Raw genomic sequence first — 5,937 nt, forward strand, 5'->3', positions numbered from 1 at the left:
CTTGGACAGAGTGTTGCCATTCTCTTAGCAGGATGCTGCAGTTTGGTTCATTCTATGGGAGGATCCAGATGGCCTCACTGAGTCTAGAGCCCCATTGTGTAAGATGTTGGGCAAACAGGTATAAGCACAGGAGGGAGTCCTCACGCACAGTCCCATGCTGCTACCTGTCTCTGGGGCTGCCCAGTACCGTTCCACGTGAGAAACTGATCGGTTGTTAATTTTTTAAAAAGCCTCTCTCCCTGCCCACAACCTTCTGACACTGCAACTAACACTGTTCAATTAAAAATGTTTGCCTTTTTCTAGATCCATCTCTAGGGGGTGCTAGCAGGCTTCGTTAGTAAAGCCAGCTTGTAGCCCTGCACAAAACAGTAAATACTGTCCCCTTTTCCTGATGGAGCACCCAAAGTAGGTAAGTGACTCATGCAATAAGTTAGTGGCAGAGCCAGGCATGGAACCTAGGAGCCGTGACTCCTCGTCTCTTGTCTGGGCTACCAGACAACACTACAGTTCTATGATGTTGACAGACACAATCTGCAAGCTCCTTTCATGGACCTGGACTGGCTTTTCAGCTCGTGTGTGCCAATTTGTCAGCATCGTCTGTGTCGTAACCACTTTCCCCATAAGCCACAAAAGTAGTCACAGGCATCCAAGGTTGTCGGGACCTAACAATGCCCATCACCCAGAATATAACTGGCATCTAATGATCCTTTAGATTTTCCATTCATGTCCTTACAACAGCCAGACAGGAGCCTATCAGAGGATGTAGATACCAGCTCATTCGGCGGCTTGTGTAGAAGCAACATTCCAGCATGCATCAACTACCGGTTTATTTAAATTCATCTCCCCCAGAAGTGGCCGCTTCACAAAGTTCCAGGCGAAGTTGTGTAAAATCCTCTAACATAGCTCGGTGTGCAGTGCTGTGCCAGAGCAGAACTCTCCTCCTTATTCTACTTGGGTTTTGGTCTATTGTGAAGCTGATAGACCTGGGTTGTCTGCGGATCGAACCTGGGCAGCTGGAGGCTAAAGCCATATGCCACTACTGCATTAGCTAAAAGCCAAATGCCTTTCAGCTAAGGCTGTTGAGTAGATGTCCCTCTCCCTCTCTCAGTGCCTCTGGGCTACACCATGAGTCAGGAAATCCAAAAACCCTTGATTTTTAGCTTCCTTACCAATACACCAAGCACAAGTTTTAATTGCAGTGCCTAAATCATCACACCAGACTATTTACTTTAACAATATCATGAGACAGTGAGTTTTGCAGGTTAACTATATATTGTACAGATTCTATCACTAAAATATTCTGGCCTTTAAATTTCATTAGATGCCCATCTATTTGAGTACTATGGGGAAAGATACATAGAACCATCTAGCTTGTTTCCTCTGTATTTATCCTCTCTAATTCTGTTACAGCTCCCCTTTACTCTTCTTACTTCCTAACCAGCCAGTCCTGGGGTTCTCCCTTACCACCTACATCTCCACACGATGGGTGAGAAACAAGGCCAGGTACAATGGAGCAGAGAAACACATCCTCTGTCTGTTGGTTCTCTCAGTTATTCAGCCTGCTTTTGAAATAAAGTGCTGCTATTGCCTGGGGTCATCTGCAGCCCTATTTCAAAAGACAAGGAGTCTACAGTCCTCTAGCAACAAAGCTTTTGCCAGGAAACAGAGTCCTTGGAAGTGCTTTCAAGCCAGGTCAGAGTGATGTTTGCTCACAGACCTGCACTTGGCTGCTCAGTCACGGACATAGGGTGTCTCTGCCTGTGGTGATTTGGTTGAGCGGCCAGCATAGAAGTTACGGTGAAATAGAGAACAGGGAACAGCTGCCACTCCCTGAGGGAGGCTAATGCCCCAGTAAAGATAAAGGGCCAAATCCTTTTTGCAGGGAGCAATCTTCAATGGAAGTTGCCCCCTGTACCTGAGAAGAATAGGGCCTGCACTGGCCACCCACTGCAAAAAGGCCTTGGCCTGGCCCCACAAACTGCTCAGCCCCATTTCCTTCTTGTGGGCAGGCTGCATTTTATTCCAAACACAGCCACCCACGTGCCCCCTTACCATACAACCCCACGCCTCGGACCTCTACTTCTTTCAGCCTCTCTTCACTGGGGCCCTCAGCAGAAAAGCAGGCAGGCAAAGCTCACTCTCTTCATCCCAGCTCACTTAGCTGCCCTCCTCCTCTTCGTGCTTCCTTCCTGGGCTGGTTAGCTGAGGACCAATTAGCTCCTTACTACCCCAGGCTCTTCTGATTCGCTAATTATTCAGTCAGCCATTGCTGGGGGAACTGATTGGGGCCACAGAGACCTGAGTGCCAGCCCAGCTGTAAGGTCACAGCAGAGGAAGGTGACAACTCACTCACATCAGCAGCTGGGGGCTTTTGGAAGGTGAACAGGCACATCCCACCCAGCACTGATGTCCAGCTCACTCTGTGTCAGGCTGACCCCAGACTAGGCCCTGTCTCCTGGGTGATGTAACACAGAGGTACCACCTACAGGATAGATCACACTGGGCAAATTCCTGTGTGCACTTATGCTATTGTAACCTCACCCACTGATGTCTACAGAGTCCCTTGGGATTTATGGTGCTGCGTGCATGAGCAGAGCTCAGCCTGCTCGCTTCAGCACAAGCCTCAGCCAGGCCATGAGGAGAGGACAAAGCACGCCCCTCAGAAACACCTCCTAGGAGTGGAGAAGGGAGTTTTCAACACTGGGCAGACACCCTTACCTGCTATTTCTTCCCTACTGCTGACTGTGCAGCTTGTGCTCTGGGTCTTTAAGCAATCCCCCTGCTTCATTAAAGATCCCTAAAATTCTCCTCCTGGCACTGCCTGGCCTCTTTTCAGAATAATTCCGCTGCTGAGGCAATGACCACCCCTCCAAACTCTTCTTTCAAATGATAGCCTGGGGCAGCCACTGCTGTAACCCATCTCCAGCCTGCCCTGTGCTCAGGGGTCAAGGGAGACAGCCAGGTGTGGCAACAAAGCAGGGTTGCTGATAAGTGGTGTCTCCCTAGCAGCATAGTGTCAGGTGGCCATCAGAGGGCTGTGGCACAGGAGGGGACTAGCCCCCATGAGCCCCAGGAATGGTGAGCAGTGCAAAGCCAGCCAAAGAGGCACGTGGTGCCCAGGGAAGAGAGCAGTGTTCCCTGTAAGCTGAGTGCTTTGGTGGCTGCCAGGTGCCACTCACCAGAATGGGTTCCTAGTGATAGTGAATCTATCAAGATACACATCAGAGCTGGAAGGGATAGACTTTGAGAGGTCACGGAGTCCAGTCCCCTGCCCTCTTGGCAGGGCCAAACACCATCCCTCACCCATTTTTTTTTTTAATTTATTCACCCTGGACCTCTAAATGGTCTCCTGAAGGGCTGAACTCACAGCCCTGGGCTTAGCAGGCCAATGCTCAAACCACTGAGATAACCCTCCCCCCATGCTGTGGTGCACATAAAATTTATTCCACGCATAAATGAAAAAATCAGAGGGAACACTGGCAGAGCGGTGCTCACTGAGCAGGATGCTGACAAAGTAACAGAGTTACAAATGAGATTTGGGCCATCCACAAAAGAGGGTAGGCCTCAGGCCCCGATAAAAGCCAGCACTGCTTGGATCCAGAACAATGGGCCCCTCGTTGCTGAGGCAACTGGCACCTCCATTCTTTCACTAGTGCCCCAAGCCTGACAATTTTGCATCGAGAAAGCTGTCTGTTTTCACATCGTCTAAGTTGTCAACTCCTTGGCACGGGACCCTGCAAAGCACCCTACAGGCCTGTAGGGCTGCAGAAATAAGTGAGCCAAGACAGCTGGAAGCAGCAACTTGTATGATTTATTTTTATACAATGTATTTGAGAATGGAACCTGTCAAGGTATTTTCCTACATGAAAAGGTTATTTATGCTCCATACCAAAGCAGGTGGAAGGGCTGTTTTTGCCCCTGGGGCAGGGGCACTGGTTTGTTGAAGGGTTGATTCTAATGGCATCTATTTTACTTCCACTTGCTTCTTTGTATAACAAACAGGGGAGACATAAAATTGTTTGGGATTAAACCTCCCTTCCTGCACCAGTACATCTCAGTGGGTTAACAGCTGAGGAGGAAACGTTACATCTGTGTCTCCCAATCATGAGTGTATCTTCTTGTCCCTCCCCAATATTAGGGGCAGTCTGACCTCTGTCTGGGTGGTAAGGGATCATTCTTACCAGACTAACAAAATTTGTTGTTCATGGTGATGAAACCAAATGCTTGCTCCTTGGCAGAGAACTGATAGGCCAACCTACTGCTTCCTGGAGCTTAGTAGCAATTAAAACCACTCTGCAGCACTAGCCATGCCCACTCTTTGGAGAAAAAAAAAAAAGAGAGTATGCCTCAAACATCTTCACTGAAGTGGTATTCACAGAGGGAGAGTTTAGTAAACTACTTTGTTCTCATTCAGGAGACTCAGAAAGGGAAACTTGCCCCAAGACAGACTCAGGTTAGAGATTAGGAAAAGCTTCCTAACTAGAAGGCTAGCTAAGACTTGGCCAAAGGTACCTCCGGCAGCCATGGAATCCCCAGCACTTAGACATTTTTACAAGCAGGTTAAACAAACAGCTGTCAGGGCTGTTGGTCCTCAGTGCACAATCTGGATGAGATGCTCTCAAAGACCCTTCTAGCCCCCTGTTGCCAGGTGTCCATTCAACTGGATCAGATTCTGTCATCAGTTAAGCTTATGCAAATCCTCAGTAGGGTATTGTACATTCACACCACAGCCAGGCATGCCAACAGCGCTTGGTGCTTCAAAGGGGCCAGATTCTTGGCTGCTGCTATTGATACCATGGAAGCAGCTGCTGCCACTAGAGTTTGGACCCTTTTAAGTGCTGCCAAAGTACAGGGAGGCACACTCCAGCTGGTGGCAGGGGAGGCAGTCCAGGCAGCACAGAGGATCAGCTACCCCCATCCCCACCCCTTATTCCAGGTTGAACCAGGCCACTGACTTGCCTGCAGAGGGCTAGTGGAGAAGAGGTGCCTTGTGGCCTGCTGAGAGAAGAGGGTTAGTTGACCCCAGTGCATCCCCTTTAACATGAGAGGCATTGAACTAGCCCTTGCAGTCGATGCTGCAAATACAGATTTAGGAGCTTGAGTGTCCTCAACTGGACAAAGAATGGGAGAACAGAACTTATGTTCATGTAACTTTTCATAAGTGGAGTGAGATCTACACAGCAACTCAGTGATCTATGATGTCTTGTGCATCGCTAATTATGCTCTTACCATCCCTTGGCATCATTTGCTGGTTCATCCCCATGACATCGGGCCAGGTGCATTTGTCGAGTTTCTGGATTTACCACTTTATTTAACAAACACAACAAGACTATCACTAACTCATGGAAAAAGCCTTATTCCTAAAACAAATTGGGAATAAGGGAAGTTTGAAGTCTGGGGTTTATTTTGAGGTGCCCCTGTCTACACAGCCAGTTTGCATTTAGAAAGCAGCACTTTTGAAGTGTGACTGGCTGGCATTGTGCCAATAAGGCACTGAGTATTCATATCGAGCCTCATTAAATAGTTCCAATCCCTGTCATTTACATGCCCCCATGGAAAGGAAGGGGCATGTGTAGACCAATCCAGAGAGACTCAAGGCCCCAGAAACCCTGAAACACTCCACAGGGAGTCAAGCATTCTGCTAGTTCAGAGTGCATCCTGTCCTACCTAAAGGATACATTTCAATGCTGACAGCAACAGAATTTAGTCAGAACAGTCAGGGACACAAGGACTTCTTGAAATACAAGGTTTACCACCACCACCACCACCACACTATGAAAACACACATCCAGGTACCAGCCTCTAGTTCAAGATGGATTTAGAAATAAAATATTCTCTATCAATGTGCATTACTCTTCCCACTACAGAAAGCCATTGCTTCTTCCACAGTGTCTCAGACAAGACCTGTCAACATACAACAGCACGCAACACTTGTTT

This window comes from Carettochelys insculpta, chromosome 18, assembly GCF_033958435.1.
Source record: "Carettochelys insculpta isolate YL-2023 chromosome 18, ASM3395843v1, whole genome shotgun sequence".
NCBI classification, from domain to species: Eukaryota; Metazoa; Chordata; order Testudines; family Carettochelyidae; genus Carettochelys; species Carettochelys insculpta.